Genomic DNA, 14,556 nt, shown 5'->3' with positions numbered 1-14,556 from the left:
GTTGGCTTGTTTTATGTCCTGCTGTTCCGGTTTTACTGTTGATTTTACAGATATTAAACTGCCCCAGTTTGTAAACATGGGTCACTTTTTAAACTATCTAATTCAGTTACAGGGGCACTTTTATTTTGGTGCCCAGGCCTATTTTCTGCCCCAGTCCAACCCTTCCACACCTATCATGACTACAACGCTCTTGATCATGTTGATGAGGAGCAGCAGCGTAAAACTATGCAAAGAGCATTAAACCCATCATCTGGACTATTAGGTCTTTGGCTATATTGCCTGGTACTGATGTTTCAAATGTCCACATTTTGGTTTGTCAGATAAAATCCAAAACACAAGCTGAGCCATCAAAAGATTTAAAACAGGAAATTAATGTCATGAAAAAATATGATAAAGTTTATAAAATGAAATGAATGTGTGCTTTTCAAAGTTTTTCCCTGTCTCAAGTACATACAATGATATCACTAAATTGAGTGACTTTTATTAGAAATAATATTTTTTCAAACATGAAACATTGAAGAATACCCTCATGCCCTGATGACATTGCCTCGAGTTACCCAAAATGTGTCTGTTATGTTCTCTATTTACAAAGCTCATATTGTTATCACACATGAAGCAGTTATCAATCACTTATAAGTGAGGTTTTGAGTATAGATATGGATCTGAATTTCTTCAAGATACTCTCAAACAGGATTGTTAAGGAAAATGATACATAATAAAACAAATTGACAGGCCGACGATCACTGAATTTGGTCAAGTGATGAAGCCGGGATTTGAGTCCAGGTCTGCATAATATGCAGGTCAGAGACTGTATGGATATATCATTCTCATTTCTATTTAACGACAAATGTCAGTGTTTTGTGTTCAGTTATACATTTTTTGCAGTAAAATTAGTGTTACTATACAGAGTTCAATAAATATACCTATCACAAATTGACACTATAAAAGCACCCACACATATACACACAAGCATACATACACACACACAGGCAAATACACGCACACACACATATATATTACAGAGTCGCTCTGTAGTCATAGTTAGGGCGGCCAGAGGAATGGATTGTTTAGATTTTTGTCCCTTAATAACTTTGTACTTGTTTGACAAATGTCCACAAAACTTTGCAGACCTGTTGCCTCATTTCAGTCTTGGGGTCCTGAAAGTTTCACTGCGTTTTGTCAAGGGGTTCAAATCGGCCACAAAATCCAATAACATTTAAATAGCCTTTTTTATTTCATGTAGCGCAAAACCGCCAGCCAGATTTTGATGAAATTTGGAATGATTATATAATATTGTGCACTGATGAGTAGGTAAGTAGGGTGAATATTTCATAAGTTTATGTGGTTTTAATTTTGACTGAGGTAGTACCATTGTAATCCCAAGGTATATAGCAATGACAAGTCATTAACTAGTTGACTAATGATGGTGTTTACAAAAGTTACAGGCAGCCATCTTGTTTTCACCTCAGTTTTCCCTGCGTTCTGCATTATGGTATTCAATATATGCAACTATCAGGTTGCTATTTTTCCTATTCCTAATAGCGCTTCAGTAAAGTGGTAATAGGTAGGGAAAAATATTTAGAGGTTTGAGGTTTATATATGTTCGATAAATAATAAAGAGTTTTGTGGGAGTACTGCGGTACTAAAAAAAGAAAATTGGAATTATACTGTAAGACACTATGTTTTATTAATATAGCGTTTTTTCAATTTTTGGGCTGCTGAAATATGCACATACGAGTGTACGGAGTAGCGCAGTAATTACTAAAAATTACTGTGCTACTTAAAAAAGGCGTTCTTCACTGTACAGTGATATAAAAAGGTTTACTAAATTATAAAAAAAAATTTGAACTTTTGAAATTTGATTGGGGGTACCACATTACTCCCGCACTATTCTGTAGTTTTAAAAAAGATATAAAGAAAGTTACAACTATTTTGCTCTACCTATTGCCACTTTACTAAAGTGATAATAGTAGGGCAAAAACACCAAACCTTATACTTACCTTCATTAGCAGGTGCAACGCATAAGAGGGGATAAGTGTACCTAAAAACGTTTGGAAAGCCAATTATTGTCTAATGAGTTAATGACTTGTGATAATTATGTAGCATTGTCCTAATGCTAAATGCCCCCACAGTTTGCCATCATACTGCAACAAGAGATATCACTAACTTTAAATACATTAAAACGTTTTAGAAATGTACATTATTTACATGGACTACACACAAAAAGCATCTGTGCACCATAATATCTAATGCGGAAATTTAAAACAAAATAACAATCACAGGTTTGGAACAATGCAAAAGCGATAACACATGTCACATGATCAGACTGATTTGCATATGGCCATGTCTGAACTGGGGTGGCAGAGTGGGCTAAAGAACGGTGATGGATTAAACCCAGATCTGTTGATTGGGTTTGAGTGTTTGATTGGTTCAGATGCTCCGTCCATCACCACCCCCTTTTGTACCGCTTTGTTCGCCATAAGTTGGCAGGGTATGCTCAGACTTGAGTCCCTTGCTCACTTTGCCACTGGATTCAAGCAAGCCTTGCTGAAGACGGCTGTAATGCCAGAAACCGGTCCTAGGAAGCTTGTTTTCGGCCCAGGGAAGTCATGGCTTGGCCGTTCGGGCTGGACTGTTCCCGTGAGGCACAGGGTCAGACTGATTTGCATATGGCCATTTCTTAACTGGGGTGGCAGAGTGGGCTAAAGAACGGTGATGGATTAAACCCAGATCTGCAGACTCGGTGTGAGTGTTTGATTGGTTCAGATGCTCCGTCCATCACCACCCCCTTTTGTACTGCTTTGTTCGCCATAAGTTGTCAGGGTATGCTCAGACGTGAGTCCCTTGCTTACTTTGCCACTGGATTCAAGCAAGCCTGGCTGAAGACGGCTGGAATGCCAGAAACCGGTCCTAGGAAGCTTGTTTCCGGGCCAGGGAAGGCATTGCTTGGCAGTTCAGGCTGGACTGTTCCCATGAGGCACAGGGTCAGACTGATTTTCATACGGCCATGTCTGAACTGGGGTGGCAGAGTGGTCTAAAGAACGGTAATGGATTTAACCCAGATCTGTTGACTGGGTGTGAGTGTTTGAATAGTTCAGATGCTCCGTCCATCACCACCCCCCTTTGTACCGCTTTTTTTGCCATAAGTTGTCAGGGTATGCGCAGACGTGAGTCCATTGGTCACTTTGCCACTGAATTCATGTAAGCCTGGCTGAAGACGGCTGTAATGCCAGAAACCGGTCCTTGGAAGCTTGTTTTCGGCCCAGGGAAGGCATGGCTTGGCAGTTCGGGTTGGAATGTTCCCATGAGGCACAGGTCAGACTGATTTGCATATGGCCATGTCTGAACTGGGGTGGCAGAGTGGGCTAAAGAACGGTGATGGATTAAACCCAGATCTGTTGACTGGGTGTGAGTGTTTGATTGGTTCAGATGCTCCGTCCATAACCCCCCCCCCTTTTATATCACTAGAAAAGAGGACCGATGCATCAAGGTTTTTTTTTCACCCATTCTCTGAGGGTAAATTTGATGGTCCATATTGGGAAAGATTCTTATGAAACCTACATTTTTTTCCTATCAGTAAAAGACTCAAACATAACCAAAAAATCAAATATGATTTTGATATTTCCTGGTTCTCCACAGTTTATAAAATAAATAAACAACCCCTAAAACATGCTTCTAACCCCTGTATCTTCAGACCAAAGACCACAAACCTGAAAAAGGAAGAAGAAACAATTTTAGTGACCTCCCTAAACAACAAAACTCAAGCAGAATAATTTTGGCCCAGTCAATCTTACTGCTACCTTATATAACAAAGTTGCATTGTACTGCCCCATCAGGAAGAAATACAAATTGCTCTTTCACTCTCCTTTTCCTATCTTTGAAGGACATTTAGTTTGTGGTTATGCAGGGGTTTTTTCAGTGTTCATATGTTTACACTGGTGAGGGCTATTTCCCTTCTGGTGGGGTTTTATCAGTTATTATAGGTTTAAACCTAAAACCGGAACGGCCTAACCATAAGCTATATGTGGAATACTAAAGTACAATATATAAGTAGGTTTTATAGAACTTATATGTTTACAAATACACACACTACTAATATATACAGCTACAATATTAACATTTACATATTATAATTGATATTTTGCAGATATAACAGTGAGATGTTTTCATATAATTTTAAGGTGCCTTTTATTTAATTTACATACTCTACTTTATGCCACTCCAGTCTATATGAGTTGACTTTACACCACTGCGCTCTACGCTATTTACAATATGCCAGGCCACTTTACGACATTCCACTATACACCATTAAATTCTGAGCAAAACCACTGTGCATTACTTCACTGTACTCCACCAAACTACATTGTAGCTACTACAAACTACACCACTATATTCTGCACTAATATACTCTTCATTACTGTATTCAATTACACTTTTGGGGATGCCTCTTTACTTGATGCCCCCACACTATACTGCTCCCAACTGCATGCTCTTCCACTGTGTGATGTGATGCGGAATTTATATAGCACACTATCACTCCACGGAGCATCTTGGCGATTTGACTCCACCCAGCTGAAGGTGTCCAAAGCTGTACTGTCCCCAAAGGAAGATATATTCACATAAATGCTTTGCATGCTGGGTCCGACAGGCTATATATCCAAGTTTTCAGGGATTTCCTAAACCTTTGTTCGGGTGTGATCTCATAAAGCTGGTGGTGTAGTTAATTCCACGCCCTAGCGCCAATCACTGCCAGGGATTTACCCCCCTTTGTCGCCAGTCTAATTTTAGGGACAATGAGCAGGTTGGCTGTAGCGGACCTAAGATTACGAGAGGGGTGGTATCGCGAAAACTTTTGCGAAGATACATCGGACCCTGCGTGTGAAAGGCCCTCTAGGTAATGGTCAGGACCTTAAATAAGACGCGTTTGTGAATTGGGAGCCAATGGAGGGCCTCTAGTGCAGCAGAGGCCGAGGACTTTCTAGGTCATCTAAGTACCAATCTAGCTGCTGCATGTTGGACCTTCTGAAGTCTGTGCAGGGCCGAGTTGTTTGACCCTGCATACAAGCTATTGCAGTAGTCCAGGCTTGATGTAATTAACGCCACTGAGACCGTGCATCTGGCTGCAAGGGGAAGCAGGTAAAAAAAAAATTCTGAGGCCCTTTATGATGTTGAAACAGGCACCTGCTACCTCCCTTGCTTGCTGTTTAAACGAAAGGGTATCATCAAATTTGACCCCTAAGTTTTGAGCAGCCTTGATTGTGTTTGGCGGGGCTACCGCATCCTCTGGCCACCAAATCTGAGGAGACAAGGGGTTGTTAAATCCAAACTGTAGAATTTCCGTTTTGTCATCCAAGTGAATGTCGCAGATAGGCAGTCTTTCAAGGTCTGTTCAGCATTGGCCAAGTCCTTATCCAGGACTAGGACTAGCTGCGTATCATCAGCGTAAGCAATAGTGCTGATGTCAAATGAAGAGATTAATGTGATCATGGGGACCATGTAAAGATTAAAAAGTGTGGGGCTCAGACTTGAGCCCTGTGGTACCCCTCTCTTCAATGCCTCTTCCTCAGAACAAAACTGTCCCAACGTAATTACCTGACGCCTATGTGTCAGAAAATTTTTGAGCCACTCTAATATGGTGCCTGCTATGCCCGCATTGTCCAGGCGATCTAAAAGGATAGCATGGGACACCGTATCAAACGCTGCAGATAGATCTAAAAGGATCAGGACAGCCTTCTTGCCCTGATCCAGCGCAGCTCGTATGGTCTCCGTTGTGAACAGCAGGGCCGACTCCGTCGAATGATGGGCTCTAAAGCCTGCTTGATTTGAATGAAGAATGTTATTCTCTTCTAGGAATGCCGTAAGCTGCTTATTTACACAAAGTTTTCCGCCAATTTGCAAAGGGCTGGAAAAAGCAAGATAGGGCGCAAATTAGATAGAGTTGTGGGGTCCTGTAATGTCTTCTTCTGAAGCGGTCTTACTGCTGCGACTTTCCATTGTAGTGGAATCTCACCCGATTGAAGTGATGAGTTAATAATGGAGTTTATTGCAGGATTGGCCTCCTCTAATATAGCTTTTAACAGAATCGGGGGACAAGGATCTAAAGGAGATCCTGACTTAATTAGAGATATAGCCTGGTGGGTATCCTCCAGGCTAATCGGGGTGAAGGTTTCCCAACAAGCCGTGTAAGAATCTATTATGCCCCTTGACTCTGAATCCACTGGTTCAGCCTGAGGGAAATCTTTGGTGAGATTGTGTATTTTCTGATCAAATAGTTAGCTATATCGTCACATAAAATCTGGGACGATGGAATATCCTGTGATAAGAATTTAGGATTTCTGAAACTATTGACAATTTTGAAGATTTCCTTCTGTGGGTTTTTTGTAGCTTCGATCGCGGTCGTGGAAAAGTTAGCTTTCGCACGTTTGATCAAGGTGTGATAGTGCCTCCTAGCTGTCTTGTACGCCCCATGTTCTTTACTATCATAATGGCGTCTCCATCTATGTTCTAAAACTCTTACTTCCCCATATGTTTCTTTTAGTGTACTCGAAAACCAGGGCGCAGATTTCCTCTCTTGCTGGGATCTAGGCCTTGCACCTAGGGGTTTCATCTTATTCCCTATTGCACTGATCTATCCCCCGAACCTATGGTTATCTATGGTGGTATTCCCTGACAGAATATTTTTGCTCTCCTTCACCCAGCTGGACAAATCAGGGTGATCTATGATTTTACCCCAGCACGGAGAAAGCCTCCGATTGCTTTGTACCCCCTTCTTCATTGCTTCATTGCTATCTACCCTAAGGCTGAACACAATTAATTTATGATCTAACGAGGTTTGAGTCAGGGGGGCTCTACCCTCATCGTGTCCAAGTTAGTACTAATACAGTCCAAAATGTGCCCTGCTTAGTGGGTAGGTTCTAAAGTTTGCGTGGTTAAACCAAAAACATGTATTATCTCTGTGTGCAACTCCACTTTATGTTATTCCACTACATGCTGCTCCATTATGCCCTACTTTCTGGGGCACTACTGAGGTGTACATTATTCAATTGTACGCTACTCCACTCTGTGCCAATCAATTCTACTAAAATGCAGTATGTGCCAATGCAGTGTACCACAATATACTGAATGCTATTTCAGTTAAAAAGCTACATTCTGCACCACTCCCATCAACAACACTTCAGTCTACGTTACTAGACTCTACGCTTCTATAAGTAACCCTGTTTGATTCTACAACACTCTACTGCACACTACTCCACTATATGCCATTGCAATGTACGTCTCAAGACTTAACATCATTACAGTAATCAGTACTTAATTGCGCACTGCTCCACTGTACAGCACTACACTTCATGGTACTTCATTATACACCATTGCACTACACCCTATTACACTGTACCCCACTGTGGTATACACTATATCACTCTGCACGACTGCACAACTGCATTGTATGGCACTGCAATATACACCACTACACTTTACACAATTTTAATTTACAATGCTACTCTTTACCACAGTTGCGTTTACGTTAGCCCACTGTACACCACTCAAATGTACGCCACTCCAGTGTATGCCATTTCCGTTTATGCCACTACAGTCTACCACACTCCATTGTATGCCACTCCACTGTACACTATTTTAGTATACAATATTCCATTATATACCCCTACAGTATACAACACTTCACTCTCTACACTCCACTGTACACCACTACAGTGTATGTGAATACATTCTACAATATTTACCACACTCCACTTTATGTTATCCCATTGTATATCACTACACTATACAGTACTATACTAAGTTTTATGCCACAGCAATACAGGCACTCTACTGTATCCAACTTCAAAGTACAGCACACCACTTTATGCAACTCCACTCTATGCCACTCCACTGTATGCCATTCGAGTATGCCCCACTCCAATCAACCTTATTCTATTTTATTCCAGTCCGGTATACCAAAATATACTGTACCACCATAGACTTTGCAACACTGTCCACCATTATATTGTTCCACACTCCACTTTTAAATACTTCACTCCAGAAAACTAAATTGTACCAATACCACACATGTGTTACTAACATTACAAAAGCCATTGAAATTCACACAAAAAAGGTTAAACATAGGTAATTAGGCAAACTTTAGTTATGTTTACTATACAATTCCTTTTTTATCAAAGAGGAGGGAGAAGGAGGGTACTGCTAGGTTCAACCTCCTAAATATCAAAGTATAGAACAAAAATCCATATATGATGGGTCGTGGGAACCTAGCAAGTGAGAAAATGTAAGGTTATCCCCAAATTGTGGGTTTGCCTTACCATAATATAAAAGATTTTTTCTTGAGTCCCCTCACTCACTCAGGGTTGTCCCTAGGTGACATGCTTCATCATTGGGGCCATCCCAAGCATCTACTGCTTGGGGCGTGTGTCTCTCAATTATACATATGGCGATTCAACCTGCTTACTCCCTGGCTCGACCACATCTTGTGCGGTCGAGCCAGGGACTAAGCAGGTTGAAACGCCAGAGGGCTGCCGAGACAAAGTCTACAGGCCCCTTCACCCTGGCGGACCATGGGGCTTAACACTGCTAACTAAAAAATATTGCGGGTACAGCGTTAACCGTATGTATAATTGAGAGACACACACATTAGGTGTGTTCTATACTTATCCTACCTTAATTTTGTTTTTTTCACAGGAGTGGCATACATGGGGCTGGCCCTCATGTTGTCCTGAAGAAGAGGTGTAGGGGACACCTTGATACATGTTGACAGGATATTAGGGACTATGACCACATAACAGTTATATTTCCTTTATCTAACCCTTTTTACAATACCAACTAGGAGCAGGAATACAAAATTGAACCCACTAGCTAAGTATTTTTAATTTAGCACCAATCACCACTCCACCATACAATGTACCACACATAGTTTCACAAAATCAGTGCTCCTATGTTTCCTTCACAAGTCGCAGCACACCCCAAGCAGTAGATGCTTGGGATGGCCCCAATGATGAAGCATGTCACCTAGGGGCAACCCTGGGTGAGTGAGGGGACTCACGAAAAGAAATGTTCTTTTCTGGTAAGGCAAACCCAAAATATGGGTTTAACCTTAAATTTTCTCACTGGCTAGGTTATCACGATCCATCATATATGGATTTTTGTTCTATACTATACAATCCCAACTTGAACTACACAAACATTAAAAAGTGTCCAGGCCTTGCAGTCGAGCCCCCACTGAACATGGTGGTGGGTGCCTGTGGGGGTTGGTGCAGGCAGGCCCCTTCGGCCAACCCTCGCTGTGCATCGGCCTAAGACCTTCGTGGCACAGGGTTGGGTGCCTATGCATATTATGCATAATTATGAGGGGTTGGGTGCCTAAGCATATTATGCATATTTTTATGTTGAATCCACACACCCTCATCTATGTGAACTTTAGTTATATCAGATTTCTGATGGACTTGTACAACGACTGCTTCTGACTTCAGGGGGACCTCATGTAAGGTTTTGAAGGGCTGCAGCCTTGTTAAAGACTTCAAGCGGTTGCTTCACGAAGGACAGCTAGTAATTAATTTCTGGTACTGTAGCTATGCAAAAGAACAGACCCATTGGCTTTGCCAATGCTTATAATGAAATTGTTAAATGACCACAAGATCATAGTTTCCCCATTCAAAATCAGTTTTCAGAGCTTCTACCAGAATATCCAATTTGAGTTGGGGCACTCTTTGTGGCATTCTAAAACACACGTTGCTTTGATAAACTGCTCAATATTTAACATGCCATTTTTGAATAGCAGCGGCAAAGAACATAGGCCCACATTTGCTAATGCTTTTAGATGGGCTTGCTTTACTTTTGTAGTGCCCGCTGATGCAATTTTTTATGCTGGTATTTAGGTTAATATCTTATGCACATCAGAATTTGCATTGGATAGTTTTCAAAATTAACACAAAGTTGCACTATGTGCCACTTTCCATCAAAAGGGCACTCCATGGGTGGTACATGGGCGTTTCCATACAACCACCCATGGGTTTTGTCGAAAATCTCTAGCGACAAACATTTATAGATAGGGCTTTGTGCCAAAATCTTTCACCTTCTTGAGGCAGGCATAACAATGAGAAATGTTCTAATTTCTCCTAATTTTTCCTACTTTTCATGAGTGCTGCTTTGTAAAGAACACATAGAAAGTAGGAAAAATGTTAAAGGATATTTATTGTCTTGGAATGGTCCACTTCTAGAACAAAACGTTTTCGTTACAGAACACACACAATCTTGCAGTTTGAAGTTCACAAGCAAAGGGTAAGAGAGGAAAACCGCACCACGTCTTAGAAGATATGATGCTGTTCTGCTCTCTTCTTTCGCACAACGCAGCTCACCAACTTTTGTTGCTGCACTGCGTTGCAGGGCTTTTCGTAAATCTGTGCCATAGTTTTATGTCATTAGAATGAGAAAAATAAACTTAAAATGCAATACCCACTGAAATGCTGAGAAATATAAAAATATTATTTGTAGAAAATTGCAGCAAAATTTCAAAAAGATACAGGTAGATATGCCTATAAAAAGGGGCTCATTGTTTTAAGAACATACAGCCTGATTCATAAAGCACAATTGCACTCGCAATAGCTGCGAAAATGCTATTGCAGGCGCAATTTCCAAAATCGGTATTCACCACGAAAATAGCGAAATCGCAAACACAGATTTGCGAAATCGCTAAAAGATTCGCAGAATCCCGTCAGTAGATCATTAGCGATTCGGAATTAGCGATAAACCACGGATTCTGCGAAATTAATAGCGATGCCGCAATACAATCGCAATCGGTATTCATGAAAAATCGCTATTAGCGAAAAAAAACAAAATCGCTGTTTGCGAGGCGCAATTTAAGGACAACCCAAAGCAGGTGGTAACCATCAAAGCCATTGAATTTTTTTTTCGAAAAACCGTTGGCCAATCAGTAACTGGTGCAGGCCTGACCAAACACACTTAAGGAGATGCAGCTTCAGCATACGGAGTGTCAGAATGCCAGGACTGTACATGGTGGTCAGGCGGCGAAGGCTACAGCGAGCAGCACGGAGGAGACGCAGAATCCAGGAGAGGATATTCCGCCAGCGGGTCACCCTGCTGGGCCAAACCAGAGAGCAAATATACGCAAAGTACCGCCTGAATGGGGCAATGATCATCAAGCTAATTCAGGACCTTGACCCCCTGATGCAGCACCCAACAAGGCGGACCAATACCGTGCCAACACATGTCCAGGTATTGTGTAGCCTGCACCTCCTGGCCTCCGGGAGCTTCCAGGGGATAGTTGCAGCTGGTGGGGGGATATCCCAGCCCACCATGTCCCGCTGCCTAGGGAGTTTCCTTGACACAATGCTGACCCAGCTACACCACCACATCAAATTTCCCACCAGCCAACAGGATTTGGATGAGACCAAGCATCAATTCTACAATGTTGCGCATTTCCCACATGTGATTGGATGCATTGACTGTACCCACATCCACATCTGCCCACCAGCTGCAACGGAGTACATGTACCGCAATCGCAAGTCCTACCACTCCCTCAACATCCAGATGGTCTGCAATGCTAAGACATACATCACGGACATAGTGGCACAGTACCCGGGGAGTACACATGACACATTCATATTCCGGCACTGCGGCCTCCACACACGACTGGCCAGGGGAGACTTTGGGGAAGGACACCTACTTGGTAAGTACACTTTGCCCACAACGTCACACTGCGATGAAGTCGCTGCGCTGCACAGGCACTCACCCTCTGCTCCTCTCATTCAGGTGACAGTGGCTACGCCCTCCATGAATACCTCCTCACCCCATACCTCAACCCTGCTACACTACAGCAACGGCGTTACAATGTAGCACACATACGCACAAGGAATTGCATTGAGAGAACATTTGGGCTACTGAAGAGCAGATTCTGCATACTGCACAAGACTGGTGGGGCCATGTACTACAGTCCTGTTGTGTGCTGCCGCATTGTGGCTGTGTGTGCAATACTACACAACATTGCTACCAAGCGCCGGATACCTGTAGACATCTCTGGCAGTGAGTCGGAAGGGGACGACTGGCCACCTGCACATGTGCGTCATGCACGCGGGGAGAACCCAGCTGAAGGACACAGATGCCGCAACCACATCACAATGAACAGTTTCTAGTGCACCCACTCCCCTCACCCAACAATTCACAATTGCATGCAAATGGAAATAATGACAGGAGGCCGATGTATGATGCAAGAATAAATATTATTGTTGAATTCACAATAATAATGTTAAGTTTCAATCCTTTCTATGCCAGCAGTATTGCGCCATACTGCTGTGAACAAAACACAGGACATGCTTGTATCGTCAGCATGTCCCAACAAATGTACATGAAAGTCAAGTGCGCCTCCGGCGCGCAGCACCCAACCGCCTCTCCGGCTCTTCCTCTGCCACAGAACGTGACCCTGCAGTGGGCCTGGTGCTGCGGCGTAACACGGCAACCTGTGAGGCAGACAGGCTGCTGACACTTGAGGTGCCCTCGCTGGTATCGTCCCCCCCCTGACATTGCCTGCCCCAGTAGGATGGAGTGCCAGTACTGCAGTGGTGACCTGCTCCAACACTCGGGCCACATCCTCACAGCATTGGATCAACTGCTGCTGCTGCGCCAGGGACCGTCGCGAGAGCTGGGAGGTGGCATTCCCAATAACATAGTTAGAGCGGGTGTAGGCTGACAGCCGTGTAAGTAGCTGCCGGTGGCGCCGGCGGGCGGTGTTTCGCTGCGATATGAGCGCAGCAGTGTTGGCCTCCATGGCTGCCGTCATGCGGTCCATCTTGTCGGCCACATTGGCCACATTGCGGCCAATGTTATGGAGCTGCATTTTGATCGCCCCTTGCCGTCTTGCCTGCAGTTGGTGTATGCGTAGCATACGGCGCTCTATACTCAAGCCTGGCACGCGCACATCCATCCCCCTCCTGCCGCTGCGTGCATTGTTCTGCTGGCGAGCCCTGCCATGCCTGCTCTGCTGGCTGGCCACAGTGGGTGTGCGCACTGTGACTGCAGTAGCTGCACCAGATGTAGAGGGTGCAGCTGGTGGTGGAGTTGAGGTAGTCAGAGGTGCTGCGCCTGATGGTGGTGGCACAGATGGTCTTGCCCTGGCTGTGGGGATAGGTGCAGCGCCTGATGGTGGTGGCACAGATGGTCTTGCCCTGGCTGTGGGGATAGATGCTGCGCCTGATGGTGGTGGCGCCGATGGTCTTGCACTGCCAGTGGGGATAGGTGCTGCACCTGATGGTGGTGGCGCAGATGGTCTTGCACTGCCAGTGGGGCAGTCAAAACAAACCCGGCAACAAGAAGGCCTCATGGTTCAACGATGATCTTAAGAAATCCAAGAAACTCTGCCACTCCCTCGAAAAGGCCTGGAAAAAAGACCCTACCACCAGCACCAAGGACGCCTTCAAAAACGCCACCCGTACTCACCACCAACTAATCCGAAAAGCCAAGAAAACAGCATTCAAGGATCGACTTGACAACAACGCCCACAACAGCAAGGAACTTTTCAACATCGTCAAGGAATTCTCCAATCCCTCGGCCAACTCCAACGACATCACCCCCTCTCAAACCCTCTGCGACTCCCTAGCCTCATTTTTCCACAACAAGATTGCAGACATCCACAACAGCTTTGACAACCAACCCGGAAACCAACCCACCCTACCATCTGCTGTACACCTTCCCCCCGTGAACACCCTTAACGCCTGGAACCCCATCTCCACTGAGGACACCATCCGCCTGATGAATTCCATCCACTCAGGATCCCCCACAGACCCATGTCCTCACCACATCTTCAACAAAGCAGACTCCGTCATAGCACCTCACCTCCGAGACGTCATCAACTGCTCCTTCAACTCCGCTACCTTCCCAGAAGACTGGAAACACGCTGAACTCACCGCCCTTCTGAAAAAACCCACAGCAGACCCCACCGAACTCAAAAATTACCGCCCCATCTCGCTTCTTCCATTTCCGGCCAAAGTCATCGAGAAAGCTGTCAACAACCAGCTCGCCGCCTTCCTCGAAGCCAACAAATCCCTCGACCCCTCACAATCTGGCTTCCGAGCAAAACACAGCACTGAGACCGCCCTCATCGCAGCAACAGACGACATTCGAACTCTACTGGACAATGGAGACACAGTCGCCCTCATCCTCCTTGACCTCTCTGCAGCATTCGACACAGTCTGCCACAGCACCCTTTTACAGCGCCTCAGAAACATCGGGATCCAAGGAAAAGCACTTGATTGGATCACCTCGTTCCTCACCGGAAGAACCCAGAGAGTCCGCCTTCCACCATTCAAGTCCGAGGCCTCTGAAGTCATCTGCGGCGTACCACAAGGATCCTCACTCAGTCCCACCCTCTTCAACGTATACATGAGCCCCCTCGCGGCCATCGCACGCCATCACAACCTCAACATCATCTCTTACGCGGATGACACCCAACTAATCCTTTCTCTCACCAATGACCCCAGCACCGCCAAAACTAACCTACACGAAGGAATGAAAGAAGTTGCCGAATGGATGAAACACAGC

The sequence above is a fragment of the Lissotriton vulgaris genome, chromosome 4_1, assembly GCF_964263255.1.
Source record: "Lissotriton vulgaris chromosome 4_1, aLisVul1.2, whole genome shotgun sequence".
Classification (NCBI taxonomy): Eukaryota; Metazoa; Chordata; class Amphibia; order Caudata; family Salamandridae; genus Lissotriton; species Lissotriton vulgaris.
Note: the sequence above shows the minus strand (reverse complement) of the source record.